Below are 22,758 nucleotides of genomic sequence, written 5' to 3'. Positions count from 1 at the left end.
CCAAAACATTTCTGTTTAGACATCATATTTTACATCTTTTTGTTCTGTGCATCCCTTAACTACTTATTGTGGATACAGGTGATTTTACTACTTTTGTCTTTTAACATTCTTATTAACTTTATGCATAGTTGATTTACTACCTTTTCTGTATATTTGCCTTTACTAATGAGATTTTTCCTTTCAAATTTTTCATATTTCTAGTTCTGATGTTTTCTTTTCCTCTTAGAGAAGTCCCTTTAACATTTATTGTAAAGCTGTTTCATGGTGCTTACCTCTCTTAGTTTTTACTTGTCTGTAAAACTTTTGATCTCTCCTTCAAATCTGAATGAAAGCCTTGCTGAGTAGCGAATTCTTGGTTGCAGTTTTTTCCCTTTCATCATTTTAAATATATAGTACCACTTCCTTCTGGTCTTCAGAGTTTTTGCTGAAAAGTTAGCTGATCACTTTATGGTAGTTCTCTTGTATGTAACTTATTGGTTTTACCTTGGTGCTTTAATATTCTCTCTTATCTTTCATTTTTGGCATTTTAATTTTAATGAGTGTGTTTTGGTGTGGCCCTCTTTGGATTCATCCTGTTTGGGACTCTCTGTGCTTCCTGGAGCTGGATGTCTCTTTCCTTTCCCAGGTTAGGGAAGTTTTCAGCTATTACATCTTCATATATGTTCTCTGCCCCTTTCTCTCTTTTCTCCTTCTGGAATCCTTATAATGCGAATGTTAGTATGATTCATGTTATCCCAGAGGTCTCTTAAACTGTCTTCATTTCTTTTTTTTTCTTCTCTATTTTTTTCTCTTCAGGTTGGGTGATTTCCATTACTCTGTCTTCTAGCTCTCTGGGATCCATTCCTTTGCATCATCTAATCTACTGTTGATTCTTTCTAGTGTGTTTTTCATTTCAGTTATTGTATTCTTCATCTCTGTTTGGTTCTTCTGTAAATTTTCTAACTCTCTGTTAAAAACTTCTAATTTTTCATTCTGCTCATCCAATCTTCTCCCAAGTTCTTTGAGCATCTTTATGATCATTACCTTGAACTCTTTATCAGGTAGATTTCTTATCTCCACTTAGTTCTTCTTCTAGGATTTTATCTTGTTCCTTGTTTGGGATATATTCCTCTGTCACCTTATTTTGCCTAACTTGCTGTTTTTATTTCAATGTATTGAGTATGTTGTTTACATTTCCCAAGCTTGGATAACTGGTCTTTTGTAGGAGATATCCTATGTTTTGTAGTGGTGCACTCCTTTCTGGTCATCAGAGATATATGCTTTAGGGGTGCCCTCTATGTGGGCTGTGTGGGTCCTTTTCTTGTGGTGGGCTGGCCACTATGGGTGGTCTGGTAGGTGTGACTGGCTCCCCGTCTGCCTGGTTGCTAGGCCCTGCCTTGTGTGGAATCTGCTGGCTGCTGGTGAGCAGGGCTGGATCACAAGGCAACTGGTTGCAGAGACCCAAGGGGTCATGAGGCTAGTGCTAGCCCACTGGTGGGCACAGCCATGTTCTGTGGTAGGTGGTTGTGCTGCCAAGGGTCCCAGATATAGTGTCAGCCTAGTTGTGGGTGGGGCTGGTTCTTGACATGGCTGGCTGCAGTGTAGGGGGTGTCCCAAAGCTGGTGTCCACCCACTGGTGAGAGGGGCTGGATCCCAGGGTGGCTGGCTGTGGGGTCCAAGGTGTCTTGGAGCTGGTGCTGGCCTGCTGGGGGCTGGGGGCGGTGCTTAGATTGGTCCTAGGGTTGGTACTGGCCTGATGGTAGGTGGGCTGGCTCCTGACACAGCAGGTTGTGGGGCTGCAGTGGTCCTGGGGCTGCTGTCCATACACTAGTGGGCAAGGCTGGGGCCCAGGGCATCCTGGGGCTGGCGCCCAGCCTCTGGTGGATTAGGCCAGGTCTTGGGGCTTGTGCTGGTCCACTAGTGGGCAGAGCTGTGTCCTGGAGTCTCTGGCTGCAGGGCCTGGAGGTCCTGGAATTCGTATTGGCCTGTTGGTGGGTGGCGCTGGAGCTCAGGTTGTCCTAGGGCTAGCACCTGCCTAGTGGTGGGTGAGGCTGTTTCCAGGGTAGTGCTGGCCCACTGGTGTTCTCTGGCTTCAGGGCGCTGGGAGTCTTGGAATTGGTGTCAGCACACTGGTGAGCAAAGCTGGGCCCTGACGGCTGGCTGTAGGGCCCCAGGGCATTCTGATACTAGTGCCGGCACACTGGTGTGCAAGACGTGGTCTTGAGCCCTCTGGTGGACAGGGTTGGTGCCCAGGGTGGCTGTGGGTTCAGGGTGTCTTTAACAGCAGTACCAGCAGCTGGCTTGCTGGTGCTTGGCATGAGGCGTCCCAGTACTGGTACTGACAGACTGGTGGGCAAGGCCAAGTCCTGGTGCTAATAAACTAGAGGATGGGTTCCAAAGTGGTGCTTGCCAGCACCAGTGTCCTCCTGGTAGAACAAACTCCCCAAAATGGCTGCCCCCAGTGTCTATGTCCCCAGGGTGAGCTCAGGTTTCCTTGAGGCTCTCCGAGATCTGCATGTGGGTCTGACAGAGGTGCCTTTCAAATGACTGTTTCTGCCCTGGGTCCTGAAGCATGTGAAATTTTGTGTGCACCCTTTAAGAATGAAGTCTTTATTTCCCACAGCCCTCTGACTTTCATGAAAGTAAGCCCCCTGGTCTTCACAGCCATGTTTTGGGGGTTCGCCTTCCTGGTGGGGGATCCTTACATGGGGCTTGGACCCTTCTCTCCTTTGGGAAAAACTCTGCAATTGTAATTATTCTCCCGTTTGTGTGTTGTCCACCCAGGTGTATGGGCTTTTACTGTACTGCATCTCATTGTTCCTTCTTTATGTCTTTGGTTGTAGAAGATTTTTTCTGCTAGTCTTCCTGTCTTTCTCATCAATAGTTTGTCCCTAAATAGCTGTAATTTTGGTGTGCCCATCTGAGTAAATTAGCTCAGGGTCTTCCTACTATGCCGTCTTGGCCACTCCTCTAAATGGCTTACTTAAAAGTGACTTTTATCACGAGTTCATTTATGATGTTAACACCTTATCTTCATGTAGGGCTTTCCAATTTTTTGATATTAATAGACTTTATTCTTCAGAGCAGTTCTAGGTTCATAGCAAAACTGAGTGCAACATACAGAGTTACTATATCCTCTTTCTCCTACATGTTTCACCTCTGCCACTATCAACATCCCACACCAGAGTGGTATATTGGTTACACTGAATGAACCTGCAGAGACACATCCTCATACTCAAAGCCCATAGCTTACATTAGGGGTCTCTCTTGGTGCTGCACATTTTATGGGTTTTGACAAATGTATAATGACCTGTATCCACCATTAGAGTAACATACAGAGTATTTTTACTGCCCTAAAAATCCTCTGTGCTCTACCTATTCATTCCTTCCTCTCTCCTACCCCCTGACAATCACTAAACTTTTTACTGTCTCCATAGTTTTGCCTTTCCTTCATATCTTTTCATGGCTCTGTAGCTCATTTCTTTTTAGTACTGAATAACATGCTCTTGCCTGGATGTACCACAGTTTATCTACTCACCTTCTGCAGGGCATCCTGGTGGATTTCAAGTTTTAGCTACTGTCAATATAGCTGCTATAAACATCTGTACACAAGTTTTTTGTGTGAATAGAAATTTTCATTTGGGTAAATACCAAGGAGTTCAATTACTGGAATGTGTGGTAAGAGTATGTTTAGTTTTTTAAGAAACTGCCAAACTGTCTTCTAAAGTGGCCTGGCCATTTTGCATTCCCAGCAGCAATGAATGAGAGTTCCTCTTGCTCTACATCCTTGCCAACATTTGGAGTTGTCCTTGTTGTGGATTTTGACTATTCTAATGGGTGTGTGGGTGTATCTCTTTGTTCTTTTAATTTGCAATTCCCTAATGACATAAGATGTTAAACATCTTGTCATGTGCTTACTTGTCTTTGGTACTTCTTCTTTGGTGAGGTGTCATTTAAGTTTTTGGCTAATTTTTTAATTGAATTGTTCATTTTATTATCTTGTATTTAAGAGTTCTTTGTATATTTTGGATAACAGTTCTTTATCTGATGCGCCTTTGTAAACATTTTCTCCCAGACTGTGTATTGTCTTTTCATTCTCTTGATATTGTCTTCTGCAGAGCTTTTGATTTTCAGGAAGTCCAGCTTCTCAATTATTTTTCTTTTATTTGTGGACTATGCCTTTGGTGTTATACATAAAAGTCATCTAAAAGTCATCCCCAAGGTTATCTATGTTATTTTTTAGGAAATTTATAGTTTTGATTTTATATTTATGTCTGTGATCCATTTTGAGTTAATTTTTTTCTGAAGGGTGTAATGTCCATGTCTCAATCCATTTTTTTGCATGTGGGTATCCAGTTGTTCCAGCATCATTTGTTGAAATGACTATCTTTGCTCCATTGTATTGCCTTTGCTCCTGTCAAAGACCAATTGACTATATTTATGTGGGTCTATTTCTGGGCTCTCTGTTCTGTTCCATTGATCTGTTTGTTTCTTCTTTGCTAATACTACACTGTCTTGGTTATTGTAGCTCTATAGTAAGTCTTGAAACTGGGTAGTGTCAGTCCTCTGACTTTGTTCTTCTTCAATATTAGTGTTGGCTATTCTGGGTCTTTTGCCTCTCTATATATACTTTTCATTTTGCCAGTATACACAAAATAACTTGCTGGAATTTTGCTTGAAATTGCATTGAATCTATAGAGCAAGTTGGGAAGAATTGACATCTTGACAATATTGAGTCTTTTTATCCATGAACATGAAATATCTCTTCATTTATTTAGTTCTTCTTTGATATCTTTCATCAGAGTTTTGTAGTTTTCTTCATATGTATCTTGTGCATATATTGTTAGACTTCTACCTAAGTATTTCATTTTGGGGGATGCTAATGTAAGTGGCAATGAGTTTTTAATTTCAAATTCCACTTGTTCATTAATGGTATATAGGAAAGCAATTGACTTTTGTATCTTAACCTTTTATTTTGTAATCTTGCTATAATTGCTTATTAGTTCCAGTGGTTTCTTGGTTGATCTGTTCAGATTTTCTACATAGACAATCATGTCATATGCAAATAAAGACAGTTTTATTTCTTTATTCCCAATCTGTATACCTTTTATTTTATTTTCTTGTCTTATTTCATTAGTTAGGCCTTCCAGTGTGATGTTGAAAAGCAGTGATGGGAGGGGACATCCTTGCCCTGTTTCTGATCTTGGCAGAAAACCTTCGTCTCTCACCATTTACTATGGTGATATCTGGGGAAGTGTGGTAAAGCATGGATTTTAAAGGAATAAGACTGAAGACAGGGAGATCACTTAAGAATTTGTCCAGAAAATTGGAGAAGTACCTGAATTGGCCGTAAGTATTAGGAAAAAGGAGAAGTCAGAAAGGAGAAGACATAGCTGAAATCATTTAGAACATTAAGTAATTAGGATCTGAGGAACATGGACAATGAAGGTAAAAAGAGTTTAGGGAGGCTCTCAGTTTTCTAGCTAGGGTGAGTAGGTAGCACCATCAAGCAAGAGAGAAAATATAGAAGAAAAAGCAGGTTGGGGGATAGAAAATGATGTATGCTCTTTGGGATATGTTGATATGTTGAGTCTGAGGTGCCTTGGGACAGTCAGAAGAAAATGTCCTTCAGGCATTAAGATATATGAATGCAAGGCTTGGGGAAGTAGTCTGAAATGAGTATATAGTTTCCAATGTTATTACTTAGTCTGTCATTAATTTTGAATTGTCTAAAAATGCAATAAGAAAAATGAAAGAGTCATTTCAGGAATCTTTTGGGGTCTAATTTTTATAAAAGAGATTAAAAAAAGGGATAGGCTAAAAACAAACAAGGCTTCTCTTTTATTTAGGAAATATTTATTTACTGAATATTTCTTTTTTTATCTTTTTTTATTGGGGTATAGTTGTTTTACAATGTTGTGTTACTTTCTACTGTACAGTGAAGTGGAGTTCCCTGTGCTCTACAGCAGGTTCTCATTTGTTATCTATTTTAAACATATTAGTGTATATATGTCAGTCCTAATCTCCCAATTCATCCCACCCCCCTCCTTTCCCCCCTTGGTGTCCATACGTTTGTTCTCTACATCTTTGTCTCTATTTCTGCCTTGCAAGCCAGTTCATCTGTACCATTTTTCTAGATTCCACATATATGCATTAATATACGATATTTGTTTTTAGCTTTCTGACTTACTTCACTCTGTGTGACAGTCTCTAGGTCCAACCACATCTCTACAAATGACCCCATTTCGTTCCTTTTTTATGGATGAGTAATATTCCATTGTATATATGTACCACATCCTCTTTATCCATTTGTCTGTTGATGGGCATTTAGGTTGCTTCCATGACCTGGCTATTGTAAATAGTGCCACAATGAACATTGGGGTACATGTGTCTTTTTTAGTTATAGTTTTCTATGGGTATATGCCCAGTAGTTGGATTGCTGGGTCATAATGGTAATTCTTTTTTTAGTTTTTTAGGTAACTGCCATACTGTTCTCCATAGTGGCTGTATCAATTTACATTCCCACCAACAGTGCAACAGGGTTCCCTTTTCTCCACACCCTCTCCAGCATTTATCGTTTGTAGATTTTCTGATGATGGCCAATCTGACTGGTGTGAGGTGATACCTCATTGTAGTTTTGAAGATTAATCTCCAAAATATACAAACAGCTCATGCAGCTCAATATCAAAAAAACCAAACAACCCAATTAAAAAATGAGCCTAAACAGACATTTCTCCAAATAAGACCTATAGATGGCCAAGAGGCACATGAAAAAATGCTCAACATCACTAATTATTGGAAAAATGCAAATCAAAACTACAATGAGGTACTGAAAATTTCTTATATGAAATACACTGCTTTAGATGTTGTATATACGAAAATGAAACAGATAATCCATGTCTTCAAGGAGTTCACAATATATTGGGCAAAAGGTATAAGCAAATTATTACAATATAGCTTGAGAATGACTAAGATAATGGCATAAATAATATGTGATCAGGCCTCAGAGATTGGGCAAGTGATATAGCCTGGGAAATTCAGAGGAGATTTCCAGAAGGAAGAGGATGCCTGGAAGAGGAAACAGCATGTTCAAATGCACAAAAATGAGACTGTTTCAGCCACAGCCAATGTTGCAAGTGTTTTAATGTGCTAGATACAGAGATGTACCACCAGATTCCCCTTCAAGAAGGACTTCCTCCTCAGCTGCAGGAAGTACAGTCGGCATTCTACAGCTGGCATCTCTTTAGGATCTGCTCAGGTATAGAGAATTGACTTTCCAAAAGTCATACCCTTCCCAGGGCAATTTGCATCTGGTGACTGAGAGAAGTGGTAGTACAAAGATCTGGTCATTTTGACCTGATGCAGGACTCTGAAAGGCATATTTGTTCCAGAGTTTTCTGATGGGTTAGCTGAAGCTATGTTGCATCTGCATCACAGTTCAGCTTCTCCCTCTGCCTGATCCTGTTTCCTTTTCCCTTCCTATTAAGGGTTTTACCCCTAATATACATCCTGCACCCAAAATTCTGTCTCAGCTTCTGCTTCCTGAGAACGTAACCTGTGCATTTTGTTAAGGAGTGGTCCAAGAGAGTAGGTTCTAAGATAGGATTTTGTCTTCTGGCAATGAAAACTTTATCATTTGTGGCACATGGGACACAGATAGCCCCTGGCACAAGATAGTGGTCCAGCTGTTAACATTTTCACTGTTGGTGAATTGGCCAAATGAGTCAGATATTTGAGATGTATGGAGAATATCATATCTATAAAGATAATGGGATTGGATGGCTATTGCTAAGCAGCACTGATGGTCTACAGAAGGATAATGAACAATGGAATCACTCAGCATGCACCAGCAGAAGGACACAAGGATGGATAACTGGGAGGCTGAGAGTGGCCACCACAATAAAATTGCCATTATCTCTTGCCCACGTTATGGATCTGAGCCAATTTTCAGACCCAGAACCCATTCATTGCAGTGGTAGGTCCTCACAGGGATGGACCCTGTTATGACCATGGCAAGTATAGGGTTATGATTCCCAGTCCTTTTCAAAAGGGACCAAAGGCCACTTACATTTTAGAAACAGATGGGCACGGAGCCTTAGTCAACACTGAAACCAGGAAACCTAACACATCATCAGGACCCTCCAGTAAGAGTGGGAGAATATAAAGGGCAGTTTAAGAATGGAGTTCTGTCCAAGGTTTAGTTTACCATGGGTCCACTGGTTGCAACAGAAACTACATGGCCTGCAAAGCCTAAAATAGTATCTGGCCCTTTACAGAATAAGTTTGCTGACCTCAGATGTAAAGGTGGTTGTCCCTATCTTATCTCCATTTGATTCACTCCTCTGGCTCCTGAAAACACTGGATGGATCCTGTGAGATGACTATAGACTGTCTCAAGCTCAACCAAGTAGTATCCCTGATCACAGCTACTGTGTCAGATGCGGTAGCTTTGTTAGAGTTAATCCACTTTGTTAGAGTGAATTAATTCAGGCTTAGGAACAAGGTATGTAACCATTGGTTTGATGAATGCATTCTTTTCTACCCCACTCAGATTACAGGATCAGAAACCATTCAGTGTACATTCACATGAAAAGAATAAATATATATTTAACAAGGCAGTAGCAGTAGTGAAATATCAGAGAGTGGATGTGAGAGGGATCAAGACTTCTTCCCTAGTGTATATTATCCCCTTCCTCTTTAGTAGTAGAATCTCTGAGTTTCAGCAGGCCACAAAGCTGCAACTGAAGAGGACATTTCCCAGCTTCCCTTGTAACTAGGCATGGCTAAGTGGCAAAGTTCTGACCAGTGGGATGTGAATTGAAGTGATATGTGTACCTTCTGTGCCCGCCCTTAAAAAGAAGAGGCATTCCCTTCACTTCCCCCTTTCCCTTGTTCTGCCAATTAGAATGCAGATGTGATGGCGTGAGCTGGAGCATGTATCTTAGACCTTGAAAAGGAAGCTACGTGTCCAAAATGGGAGAACCACGAGATGTAAGGAGGCTGGGTTGGGTATCCATGGAGCCCTGGTTGCCTATTCTTATGTTTTTATGTGAGATATGTCATACTTTTCTTGTTTATGCCACTAGTATTTTCCAGCCTTGGTTAAAGGAGTTGAAACTAGAGTCTTAACTAATGCAGGTGTTTATGAAAGCAACTGAGCGAAGATGGTTAGGTTTAGGGGAGAACAGATAATGAGTTTCTTCTGGAACATGTAAGTTGCCTGTGGGACATTTAGGGGCATATCTAGCAGGCAAGCTATAAAGTCTATTTTGAACTTAAGAGAGAATACTGGGCTAGAGAGTTAAAAAAAACTTCCATGGGATCATAAAATGTGGATACAGAGAATGGAATTTGGGTGGTCATGTGGAGTATAATAATGTAGGTTGAGAGAAGATTTTATTCAAAAGACACCTGTGGATTCCAGAGTCATTTGTATTAAGGACATAAAGTCTGTGGTGAGAAGAAAAAACTACCCACAGAGAATGGCTAAACCTGAGCTAGAAGAGAACAAAGGCTGAAAACTCGCAGAATAGCTACACTGAAGTAGAGGGTGGAGGAAAGGGATCTTTTGAATTGGATAAAGAATAGTCTGAAGTCAGAGAATCAAGAGAGAGTAATTTTGTTCAGATTGATGGGGGAGTGAATTTCTGTAAAGAGACAGTAACTCAGTCACAAATGCTTGTATATTTTAGTGAGTAAACATAATTGGGAGATAATACACACACATATATATCTTATATATAGTGATGTAAAGCATATTCACATCACTACAGATTGTTAACAATAAGCCTTTACGCTATTATTATAAAGTTGGGGAAATGTTGCCTGTGCACCTTAATCACATGGTGATCAAGGATTCACAGCAATTTACCAGAAAACTAAGAGCATACAATTATTCATACTCTTTTTTTTTAAAGTACCTCCTCTTCTTTTCTTTTAATAAATTTATTTATTTATTTATTTATTTATTTTTGGCTGTGTTGGGTCTTTGGTTCTGTGCGTGGGCCTTTGTTTCTGTGCGTGGGCTTCCTCTATTTGCGGCGAGCAGGGGCCACTCTTCATCGCGGTGCGCGGGCCTCTCCCTATCGCGGCCTCTCTTGCTGCGGAGCACAGGCTCCAGACGCACAGGCTCAGTAGTTGTGGCTCACGGGCCCAGTTGCTCCGCGGCATGTGGGATCTTCCCAGACCAGGGCTCGAACCCGTGTCCCCTGCACTGGCAGGCGGATTCTCAACCACTGCACCACCAGGGAAGCCCCTATTCATACTCTTTATAACAGGACTCACATAATCCATATGTTACTCAGAAGTCTCATTATCAAATATTTCTATAAAATCCTAGATTTGGGGTATCTCATAAATCTAATTTTACTTAAAAAATAACTTCATTAATGTAAAAGCTAATTTTATTGTCAATCTCTAGGCATTATTATCTAAAGGCATTACTTGCATTTGTTAAATTGTTTGGTAGAAAAATTAGGCAAATTACTATATGATGCTGGGGTTTAAGATACACATCGTAAGCAAAGATTCTGATAAATGTATTAAAATAATGTAAAAACTTATAATATGAATAATGGTTAAAACAATGCCTTAGCTGTTAGTAAACTCCCCACTATCCCCAAAAAAGCAGTGGGTTTGTGGCTTATTGCCAGAAACGGATTTAGACACTGCGGGTTAAATACACTCTGTGTCTTTATATCCTTAAAACTATGCTTTCAAATAGTTTCAGATAGTTTCCTTAAAACTATGCTGACAATTCTTAGATATTGTCATCAAAGAAAAAACTGATTAGTGTTTTATTTATAATTTAAATTGTAAGCCAGGTATTCCTGAATGACAGTACAACAAATATGCAGGTAGAGCTGGTCTCCAACAGGGATAATTTTCTTTCAGATGTTGGGTGATTTTTTTTTTTCTATGCTAGGTTAAAGTTTGACATATGACACAAAATTCTCTTTATCATTAGAAACATTTAATATCCCAAACTGAAAGAAATAAATGGAAGGGCCTTCCACTGTTCATATGTAATACTTTGCTTTTTCTGGTCAACTTAAAAGAGTGATCAGACTCTCAGGACAATGCTGCTTGGGGTTCCACCATGTTCTTTCAAACTCCATTTTTCAAACTTCAGAGTTTTTTCATGATGTGTTAATTCTGCGGTGCACCAAAATTTTTGAAAAAGTTTAATTCAGACTCAATTTATCTTAGTTGTAGCAGCTCTCGCATGGCTTTCTGCCCAGAGTATTGCTTGCTCCATCTGCAAAAGTGGTAGAGTGAGTTCTAAGGAAGCAATATGATAGTTTCATATAGATGCAAAACCTAGGTCACGTTTGGATTTTTCAACATGCATCACAAAAAGTAGTGTTTAGGTACGAGATATGACATTTAATTAAGCACTGGGAATTATGTGAGTAATTTAGGAGTTAGAATTAACCCAGAATATAAAAAAAAATTTCATCATTTTTAATGTTAGAAATTTCATTCCATAGATACAAGTCAATGTTTTTTAATGAGGAGCAAAGGAAATAGAGTGGACGTGTGTGTTTTCTATCTACAGTGGCCACATTTCTGTGTTATTATTTGGAGATCATAGTTAAAGGCAACTCATCGTGTAAATAAGTGTTTATTAATTTATTATAATGATTACATGAATGAAATGATGGCTTCTCTTGTTTCGTTTTCTGCCTTGGGCCTTCTTTTGTGTATTAGGCCCTGAGGTAATAATAGAAGCAATTCATATTTTCAAACATTAGGGAGTGATTCTTGCCCAGTTATAAATCAAGCTAAACTGTCAAAACCAAATGGTGACCAATAACAATTTACAAAAGAGTGAGAAGTTAGGGTTCACATATCTCCTATAGAATGAAGTTTTTATTAATGGGTTACATCCTGTACAGAATTCAAAGGAGACCTGATTGGAGGAAGGGCCAGAAAGGTGCTTACGTAAAGCTTTCACAGTTTATTCTTTATATACTTCATATATAATGTTACAAATCAATATTTGAAGTAGTTTCCCATTGGTTTAATGTGAAAGCTGAGTATCACATGAAGGTGAAAGAACTGCTCTCAGGGACAGTAGCTCATTTTCAGTCTCACTCTGGTATGAGCATGTTCAAACGGAAGAAGGAAAATAAGGCTCTTTTCCATTTTAAGAAAATGACAATTTATTTTCTGACATTTAAAATGAAGATAGAGATACAGAATCTTTCTGCCAGTTAAAACACCTGGGATTGAAAGTAACAGAAAACCTAATTCAAAATGGATTAAATAAAAAGTGGAAATTGTTTACATAAATTAAAAGTCCCATGGAGATGAAGGAAGCTTTAGAACTGATTTAATCAAAGTTTCGGCTCCATTTCTCCAATTTATATCAGGCTTGTTCTGCAATCTGTATCTGCTTTTATCCTCAGACAGGTCTCCTTCACGGTCACAAGATGACTGTTAAAAGCAATGGGAATTACATGCTTCTTCACTTATCTCCTCAGGAAGAGAGAAAGTTCCTTCTAACAATCATTGAGCACTTGTCCTGAGGTTTGTGCTTGTTGGATGATCCCTGAAACAATTCATATGGTTAGGGCAATGCAATGATTGACTTGATTTCTCAGCCCCCCACCCCCAAATAAACTGTGGCAAGGGGGTTGGGAGTAACTTCTGGTTTACACCAATCAGGACTAACCAAGGTTAGGGTCAATTTCATCCAATATACCTGAATGCTGCACCATGGGGAAAGATTGGATAATTGTAGTATACCCTTTTGCTGCCCAATCACTTTATTTATTTATTTGGCTGTGTTGGGTCTTTGTTGCTGTGTGCGGGCTTTCTCTAGTTGCAGCAAGCGAGGGTTACTCTTTGTTGCAGTGCGCAGGCTTCTCATTGCAGTGGCCTCTCTTGTTGCAGAGCATGGACACCATGTGCACGGGCTTCAGTAGTTTCAGCATGCAGGCTCAGTAGCTGCAGTGCGTGGGCTCAGTAGTTGTGGTGCGTGGGCTTAGTAGTTGTGGCATGAGGGCTCAGAAGTTGTGGCTCGCGGGCTCTAGAGCTCAGGCTCAGTAGTTGTGGTGCACAGGCTTAGTTGCTCTGCGGCATGTGGGATCTTCCCGGACCAGGGATCGAACCCATGTTCCCTGCATTGGCAGGTGGATTCTTAACCACTGTGCCACCAGGAAGTCCTACCCAATCACTTTAATTAGCAAATGTTTTCTGTCTGTCTCTCCAAAGTGTGTTAGCTTCACCTGGGGTTCCTCATGGTCTAGCAATCAGAGACAAGTTATTTAGTCCCAGTGAATGCAAAATGCAATGGAAGAGAAAGGATGAAGTCATTGCAATAGAAACTCCCAATTAAAAAGAGGATATTTGGAAACATTACACAGTGGTCACTCTTTTTTGTCATATTCTGAAGAAAGGAGTAATGAGGATTCCTGGCTGGCTGTGGTGTGTGTTCTTTAGGCAGGTGCTGCTTTGCTCTCTGTGTCCTTTATGTGGCCCTGAGAAGGTCATCGGGGAAGATGCTCTTTTCAGGAAGTTACACTATTTTGGCACCCCATTTCCTATTAGATGGAGTATGGCATTCTGAGGATCATCCTAACATTCCGTAGTCACAGGCTATTATCAGTCAGGCTTGGGGGTTATTTAATAATATATTCTCCCTTTAATATTAGGTTTTTGAACAATTTGCTTCTTGTTATTTTTGTAGGCAAGTGACCACGGCCAGAAACGATATATAGTTCAAACTTTTATATCTTGGAATTTCTACTTCCTAGTAGATCTTCAGGCTTTACTAGTCTGAATTTAGTTTAATGGCCTATCCTGAGATCTCAGTTTAATGGCACCTGCATTGGGGATATTCCAAAGATGAATGGGGGGAGAGGAGGGAAAGGCACCAATAATTTATTCCTTGTCTCCATCATGTCTCCCGTCATCTCTGTAATGAGCGTGATTCTTCCTTTAGCTAAGTAGAAATTAAACTGTTCCACCTTTGGCATGCTTAAGATTATTAGGATTTCAGACATTTAAGTTTGAGGTCTGAAGGCTGTTGTTCCTAAAAGTGTCGACCACAGAGCTTCTTATAATCTTGGTCATGAAAGGTAGGGACTGTCTCTGAAATATTTTAACCAATCTACATATCATGAACCCAACTGGCTCATCAATGAGAGTCAATTTATAACATCCATCGTGCTTATCAACAAACCCTTAATTTCACCCATGAAAACCCATTTATAGCATTCATTTTATTGATTAGCATAGTCTCAAGTGTTAACGGAAGACAATGATAGCTGAAGCACTTATCCTTGCTATGTTTGGAATGCAACCTTTCTGATTAAACACCAGCTGAATACTTCGAAAGTATGAACTCTAGATTATGGCAACTGACGATCATTAGCAGATAAAGTAAATTAAGTAAAGTACATGCACACTTATATCACATTACCTACACTAAAGTATTTTGAGGTAAAGTATAACAAGCAAATTCACACTGACTTAACATTCAGTACAATATTCAACATTCAATATTCAATACTAAGGATCAGTAGCAGAAAAATCAAACTCTATATTGATTTGATTTGAAGGCTCACATAAATGAACAATGAATATAGGAAAAGGAAGGGGCTAGAAGAGTGCTTATTGAAAAGTTTCACAGTTTGTTCCTTACATCCTTTCGCCTATGTATCGATAGTGTATATGCTGTTGCAGTCACCCATAGAAGTGAGACGGACACCCACCTAAAATTTGGTTCAGATTTCAACCATGCATATGCCAAGGGGTATAAGAAAGCTTATTGCTCACATGAGGAGACTTTCTAGAAAGAGCAGGGCAGGCTTCCCAAGCAGGTCCAAAATGGCTTTATAGGAGGGTTGGAGGAGAGCGCACAATGAGAGACTGGCCTTGGGCATTTTATGGTGGCTAGGGCATGGCACTAGGGTGAACATTCCCTCTGGCACCGGAGAAGGGAGAACTCAGGCTTTCATATCAGCCTGTCCAGATGCGGGGCAAGAGGCAATGGGTGAGGCTTGAAAATTGTCAAAGGTCAAACATCAAAAATAGAATCAGAGTCTTTGTTACATATGCTTAGAGTTAGTTTTTTTCTTCTTTTTTTTTTTTTTACTCCAACAAAGAAAATAGTATAGTTGTTACATATTTATATGCTTTGAAAATAATTGTAGTAGACACTTGGCATTTATTTCACTCTCCCCACGTTGTGCAGCACACACCTGAGAAGTTTAGGTGGAACTAACCTCACTCTTATTCTCAAACTAATCCAATTGGGATCATCTAATCCTGACCTATGGTGTTCCCCTGTCCATAAGAAATAGTTTGAGAGTGAGCACCAACCACAGGACTTTTGCCCAGAATTGTGTGATGTGGCCCCCTTTCCCCCATCCTCCTACCCTTGATTTGAATGAGAAAGCACATGATCCTTGTTGCTGAAGGCAGTCATCTTGTGACCAAGAAAATGAAGGGGACATGGAGCTGGAACCCTGATCAAATAAACAAAGATCTGTAGCATTGTATAATACAACAGTAATAAGCTGTGGTGTTTCATTCTTCATATCAGCAAGTGTACCGTCTTCTTCTTGAATCCCTTTCTTCTTTGAATAGCACCAGAAACTTGGGCGACATCTTTAGTTCTTTCTTAATTTTTTTTTGCTGCCCACATACCTTTCAAATCCTCTGACAATTTCATGGCTACTACCTCAACTCAGACTTTCATAATTTCTCATTCTAGTTATTTCATCAGTCTTCTAACTGGTTTCTCTCTTTCTCCAGTCTTGGCCATCTCTTCCCTGTCTAATAATCCATCCTCCATACTGCTCCTGAAGTAATTCTCCCTGAACCTTGCCTAAATAACCCTTTAGTTTTCCATTACCTGCAGGATATATAGCAAACTCCTTAGTGGTTTACAAAACTCTCCATTCATCTTGCCTCATCTACCTTTCCCCTTTATCCTGCCACATTTCCACACATCCTCACCTTTGCTTCACTATACCTACCTACACACTATACAATACTTACCTCAACAGTTCATAGGCAAGGAAATACATATACAGGTACATTTTCCTTTATCTGGAGCACACTTTCTTCTCTTCTTAGCTTGGCCAATTCCTACTGATTCTTCAAGACTCATCTTGAGCTTTACATTTTATGAGAAGTACTTCCTGTTTAGTACAGGGTGAATGAGGTGCTCCTCCACCACATTTCAACAATAAACAAACATGATTTCAGTGCTTATTATCATTCTATTTCATTTGATTCTCCATATCAGCTCCAAATTTATCTTCTTGAGGGCAGGAACCATGTTTCTCATCTCAGAAGGTTACAATCTATTAGCATGGTGGGTCTGCAGACACATACATAGCAAAGGTAGCTAACAATAAAAAAAGATGGCTTATGGAAAGTACCCTGACAAGGAATAGAGCCATAAATTCTGGAGGAGATAAGAAGACTCGTACATTGCAAATGGGAATGAAAAAAATGGTACAGCCACTTTGGAAAACAGTCCGATAGTTCCTCAAAAGGTTAAACATAGAGTTACCATATGACCCAGCAATTCCACTCCTAGGTATATACCCAAGAGAAATGAAAACATATGCTGACACAAAAACTTGTATATGTTCATAGAAGCACTATTCATAATAGCCAAAAAGTGGGAACAACCCAAATATCCATCAACTGAAGAGTGGATCAACAAACTTTGTCAATATGGTGTGAAGTAAAAGAAGTCAGTTACAAAAGACTACATATTGCATGATTCCTTTCATATGAAATGTGCAGAATAGGCAAATCTATAGAGACAAAAAGTGGATTAATGCTTGTCTAGGGCTGGGAGGAACAGGGAACAGTAGGAACGGGGAGTGACTGAAAAAGGATATGAGGTTTCTTTTTGGGGTGACGAAAATGTTCTAAAGTTGATGGTGGTGATGGTTGCACAACTTAGTGAATATACCAACAACCATTGAACTGTACTTAATAAAAGGAGAGAAAGACATCTTGGAGGTGGAGAGATTTGGGTTCACAAACAAATGATGCGAAAAGCAGAGGCAGTGTGTTGTAGTGGATCAACAAATCCTTTCGTTGGGCACAGCTGACTTTGAATCCTGTTCTGCCGCTTGGTCGAGTTACCCTCCCTAAGTCTGTATCCTCACCTAAAAAGTGAATATATTAATATACTTATTCCAGAGGATTCGTGTGATGACACATTAGATAATAGGTTTAAAATATTTAGCCCAATTCCAGGCACATAGCAAGTGCTCAATAAATACTTAGTTTTTATAAATCTGTTTAATACTGAATATTGGATTAAGTGGGACAGAGGTAGCATGTAGATATATCAATGAAAACTCTCAGAAACTCATCTGAAGTTTCTAGCAGAAAGAGATGAGACACACAATGATACAAAGATAATTGTTATGTATTCAGTTTAAGAAACATTTATTAAATTCTTCTAATCACTAGACACTGTGCTATGTTGCAGGATATACAAAGATAAAGGAGAAGTAGACTAAAACATATAAAATGACTTGGAACAGAACTCGCTTGTATGTAGGTGACTTACTGTATAATAAATCAGTGATCTAGTAAAAAAAGAAAAAAAAAAGATATATAACTGAGAAGTGGTCCTTGACTTGGTGGTCTAGTAGACAGGTAAACAAATATGTGTAAGAAAGCATCAGATTTCCTATAATAGAAATCTGTTTGCTATGCACACAAAGAAGATGGTGGACAGGAAAAAAGGGTGTAGAAGAGGTGACATTCATGCTCAATATTGAAACTGTTCATTAATCACTTGAGCCTGCACTTATTGGAGAACTGATTGTTAGGATTCCTTGCTGACATATTCCACCTCCAGTACAGAGCAGAGATGATTACAGACTCGAGCCACTTTTGTTCAGTGGAAAGATGAGAAAAATAATGTCCAAAATGTTAAAGTTCAGAACGTTAAAGAATGCCTGTTATACAATGAACATGAATATTCCAGAGACTAATGCTCAAATTCCCAGGTTACTTGTCTGTCCTTCTTACTAGACTGTTAACTCCTTGAAGGCAAAGATCTTGAGTGTATCCTGTGCACTCTTGGATTGTCCCAACTTGGCGCAGTAGGGACAGTAAAAAATTGTTATATAAATTGTTAAATAGATGTTCCCCAAATCCCTCCCATGTCAAAAATGGAAAAATCTTTAACAAATGTCCTGGTGATTGTTTTTCTTTCACATCTATGGACAGTCTGAAATGGACCAAAAAAAAAAAAAAAAATCTACATAACCATGTCTGCTTTCAAATAAAACGGTCAGTTTTGTCATTCTCTCTTTTCTTTAGGAGAAATTATTTGAAGGTTTGGAAAAAAGGGGGTGTCTCGGTAGCGGATAATTGATTCTCTCTGAAACAGAGATGGCATCTACAAATTGCTGTGATCTGGAGATGAAGACAAGAACATACGTAATTCTAGAGCAGAGCTCTTTGGCTGAAGTCATACAGCAGTGGTCTGGAAAGGCTCTGGGCTTGGGTGCATCCTGGTGCTTTGAGAGTTCCGATACGTCAAGAGGAGATGGAGCAGTTGTCTACTCCGCTTTCTTGAGCACACGTCAGCATTTAACTGAGTTCCAGTATTTAGGGAACTCTGCTTGGAGGTGGTGAAGAGGATTGTTCCTCTTCTCTGGAACAATCCTACAAAGTCCCGGATGGCAGTGCCAACTTGGGGATGGTTTGATTTGCATGGATTCGGCATAGAAAAAGGGCCTGTCATTCAAGGGGAATTAGAAGCTGTAACCACCAGGAAGTAGCGCCTGAGTCAACCTCTTTCCCAGGGCAGCGATCCGAAGACCACTCGAGCCAGGGGTGGCGGCCCTCTGAAGATGGGGCCCCCGGGCTCGGCCTCAGCATAGGCACACGTGACGCGCTTGTGGGCGTTGAGTGACAGGCGCGGCCTTGGGCGGGCATTGGCGGAAATCAACTTCCGGGGGCAGAGGTGCTGGAAGCCGGGTGGTGCTTGGTACGTGGGCTACCCCAACTCGTGCAGCCGGGGCCCTGCTTCCCCGGGTCAGGGTCGCGCCCGCGTGCACGCGTGCGGGGCTGTGTCCTGGGGGTGGCTCACCTGGCGGCGTGGGGGAGCGGCGCGGCGGCGGCGGCGGCGGCGAGAGCCGGGGCGCAGGTAAACGGACGCTCGCCTTTCGGGTCTGGGGCCGGGGCCGCGCGAGGCCGGCCGCGCGCCCGGAGGCGGCCTGGGCGCGGGCGGGGAGCGCGGCCGGGCTTCCGCCCGGGCCTGGCCCCGGGAGGTCGGTCGCGGTGCCTGAGAGTCAGGGGGCGTGACCTGCCTCCCTTGGCGGGCGGTGCCGACCAGAGCTTGCCCTCGCCGACAGGTTTCGGCCCCTGCGCTTTGCAGAATCGAATGTTTTTGAAAGCCTACGCACAAGTACACGTGACTGTTGTGTCACCGTAGCTCCCACTGAACGTTGACTTTGATCCTTGCCGAGTTTTCACCGATCGCGCCTGGTTTATGTTTCCCCTTCGACTTGGCCAGGTACACCAGGGTAAAAGCTGTACAACGGCCGTCAGTCAAATTTCCTTGCCGTTACTTTGGGCCATAGGTTGCAATAAAAGTGGCGTTTCGGGGTGAAAGCAGCAGCCAGTAACTTTCCTAGTGGTGAGGCATCTTTCATCCTCTTAAGTGCGCCCCCTCTCTCCTCGAAGATGTTTCTTCCATCTGCCCTTGTTGCGTAGTGCGGAGCAAAGCTTTGAACATGAAGCCTATTTTTGTCTTCGCTTGAAGGAGTGGGAACTCTTAAAAGCAGCGCTGAGTGGGTTTTCTTTTTGGTAGGATGATGTTGCTGCTGCTACTCTCACTTGCTTCCCTGATGAGAGTTGGGGCTGAGGCTGATTTCCTGGAGGGTACAGTTCTGGCCACGGCTATAGGTGATTCAGTGGCACCTTAAGAATTCCGGCTCTTTTCCTTCTCTCCCCCTCTGAACTGTGCAGATACTGATGCCCACCTCTCCAAATATTTATCTGGGCGGTAGTTGGATGATGGCTTTTGGACGCAGTTTGGATGTTGCATGGTACTAGAGATTGGGGTGGACTGACGTTACATCTTGTCACTGGGGTGGGCTAACATTTCACCCCACAATTTAAGACAAAATACCCAGAATATTTAGTTGGGTGGGGTGACAGGGAGTGGCAATAAATTCGCGTTGTTCTCTGCCATCAGAGAGCTGAACACTTCATATCATTTACCTTCTGCTGCAATTTCTGTTGCATTAAGGGGATTCGCTGTACTGTACCTGTAAGGTTAATGCAGCGGGGGGATGCCAGGGAGAGTGCACCTGTATGGTGCTGGCTAGCCAGTAAATTGTGTGGTAGAGAATTGCCCTGGTTACAGAGTTTGGTATCCTCCAGGCTGGCTAGGAGGTTGTTCTGTGGGCTGGGAAATCTTATTATGAACAGGTTTCCTAGCAACAGTACAAGCCAAATGGAATAAACATAAAGAAAACAAAGTGATGAAAGTTACAATTTACCTCTTAACTTTTATTAAATGGAAAAATGTATCTTATTGGAGTGATCAGCTCAAACCTTCTGAGAGCTTTCTGTTTATTTTAATCATCTTGATACTTAATAACAGACAAAAAGAAACTTCAGAAAGTCATCACAGAGACAGCTTTTTTTTAAATTTTTTTTAATTTTTTTAATTTTTAATTTTTTTGGTGGCAGTTAAAAAAAAAAAAAAGAAGAAGAAGAAGAAAAGAAAGATGGTTACCAAATAGCTGGTCTGAAGCTTAAATGGACAAATAGGAATTTGCCTAGTTAGAGGCATTTTATCTTGCACCCCTAGCTATAGATGTAAGATTTGTAAAGTACATAGGATTGTTATGAATAAAGAAAACTATTTGAAGGTTTATTATCTTGCCCTTCATAGCAGAAATTGGGGTGGAAGTACATTAGGGTGGATGGGACTCTTTTAATTAGTAAATTGAAAAGGGCATGTTTAGGTGAGTTGTTTCTAAATTTTAGTTTGTAATCACTGTGCCTCCTTTATCAGTCTTGTTACTTGTGACTTTTGGTCTTTCTTGAAACTCATCAAATTTTGTTATTTTCTGTCTAAACAATGAGAACAATAAAAAAGGCAACTCTCTTTAGAGTACCTCTTTGTATCAATGTGTTTCTTCTTATTTACTACTGATAAATCAATATTTTGATTTCCAGTATTTCTGATTTTTTTGTTTCCCCACTGTTTCTCCCCTACCCAAATACCCATTTAGCTGGGTTTAGCTCATTTAATTTGATGCATATTTTCCAAAAGGGCATGTCCTGTGTCTCTTAAAATGTGGGTTTATTGAGGTATACTTTACAAGTAAAAAAAATCTCATCTAGTATCTTGTTATTTAAATTCTAACAAATGCATAATAGTCATGTAACCACTACCGCAAACTAGACAAAGAACATTTCTATCATTCCAAAAAGTTCCCTCATTGCTCCTCTGTAGTTCGTTTTCTCCCCTTAACAGTAGATCTGGCCACCAGTGATTTGTTCACTGTTCCTATAGCTTTGTCTTTTCTAGACTGTCATATAAATGGACTCCTACAGTGTATAGACCTTGTTTTCTGGTTTCTTTCACTTCATGCTTTTGTGATTCATCCATTTTGGTGCATGTATCAGTGCTTTGTTCTTTTTTTATTGCCGAGTGCTATTTCATTGTATGGCTATATCACAATTTGTTTATCTATTCACCAGTTGGACATTTAGGTTGTTTCGAGTTTTTGGCATTTAGGAATGAAGCTGCTGTAAACATTCATGTACAGTTCTTTGTACATTCATCTACCGGTCTTTGTGTAGAAATATGCTTTCATTTCTTGTTAAGTAGGAGTAGGATTCTTTGATCATGTGGCAAATGTTTGTTTAACTTCATAAGAAATTACCAAACTATTTTCCAAGATAGCTGTTTCATTTTACATCCTTACCAGCAATGTTTGATGGTTCCATTTGCTCCACATCCTGGTCAGCATTTGTCATTTTACTTTTAATCTTAGCTATTCTAATAGGTATTTAGTGCTATCTCATTGTTGTTTTAATTTAAATTTTCCTATCGACTAACATGTTGAGTATCTTTTCATGTGCTCATTTGCTATCATTTGCTATCTGTATGTCTTCTTTGGTGAAGTTATCTGTTCAAATCTTTGGTCTACTTTCTTAGTGAGTTGTAAGAGTTTTGTATAGTCTGGATACAATTCCTTTATCAGATATATGTTCACAAATATTTTCTTTCAGTCTGTGCTTTGTCTTTTTAGTTTCTTAACAGTATCTTTCAAAGAGCTGAAGTTGTAAATTTTGAAGAAGTCCAGTTTATCATTTTTTTCTTTTATGATTTGTGCTTTTGGGTCTTATCTAGAAAATTTTGACTGACCCAAAGATATAAAGATTTTTTTTTAAAACTGTGTTTTCTTCTAGAACTTTTATAGTCTTAGATTTTTACCTTTAGGTCTGTGATCTATTTTGATCAATTATTTCTTCATTTTTGTATGTGGTGCAAGATATGGGTCAAAGTTCTTTTTCTCTTTCCCTTTCTTTTTTTGTGTATTGACACCCAATTTGTCCAGCACCACTTATTGAAAGGACTATCCTTACTATCCTTTCTTCAGTAAATTTTCTTGGCACCTTTGTAAAAAATCAATTGACTATGTGTAGATCTGTTCCTGGACTCTCAATTCTCTTCCATTGTTCTATGTATCTCTCCTTTGGCTAAAATGACAATGTTTTCATTAATGTAAATTAAAAAATAATAAATTTATTTATTTAT

The 22,758-nt window shown here is 40.1% G+C and overlaps 1 protein-coding gene and 1 long non-coding RNA gene across 15 annotated transcripts in view; one reads left to right on the top strand and one right to left on the bottom strand.

Annotated features, from left to right (window-relative positions):
• Positions 1-4,043: 4,043 nt before the first annotated feature.
• On the bottom strand, positions 4,044-17,260 carry LOC309640716. The gene is made up of 2 exons (XR_014252351.1): positions 15,990-17,260; positions 4,044-12,531 (listed from the first exon to the last, which is right to left on the bottom strand). It is a non-coding gene; the product is annotated as an uncharacterized lncRNA (long non-coding RNA).
• A 1,650-nt stretch (positions 17,261-18,910) lies between these two features.
• Positions 18,911-22,758, top strand: part of CCDC91 (coiled-coil domain containing 91) — a gene marked incomplete at its 5' end in the record, with an annotated part of 407,914 nt that continues 404,066 nt past the window's right edge. For 3 of the 14 annotated variants that reach the window (XM_082419793.1, XM_082419795.1, XM_082419794.1), the window contains one exon: positions 18,911-19,122. Of the gene's footprint in view, positions 19,123-19,184; positions 19,492-22,758 lie in introns of those variants that run through there. The other 11 variants (XM_082419782.1, XM_082419779.1, XM_082419778.1 and 8 more) reach the window with 11 other exon arrangements.

The sequence above is a fragment of the Balaenoptera physalus genome, assembly GCF_965194825.1.
Source record: "Balaenoptera physalus genome assembly, chromosome: 13".
In the NCBI taxonomy this organism is placed as follows: domain Eukaryota; kingdom Metazoa; phylum Chordata; class Mammalia; order Artiodactyla; family Balaenopteridae; genus Balaenoptera; species Balaenoptera physalus.
Note: the sequence above shows the minus strand (reverse complement) of the source record. Positions and strands in the feature narration are given on the sequence as shown.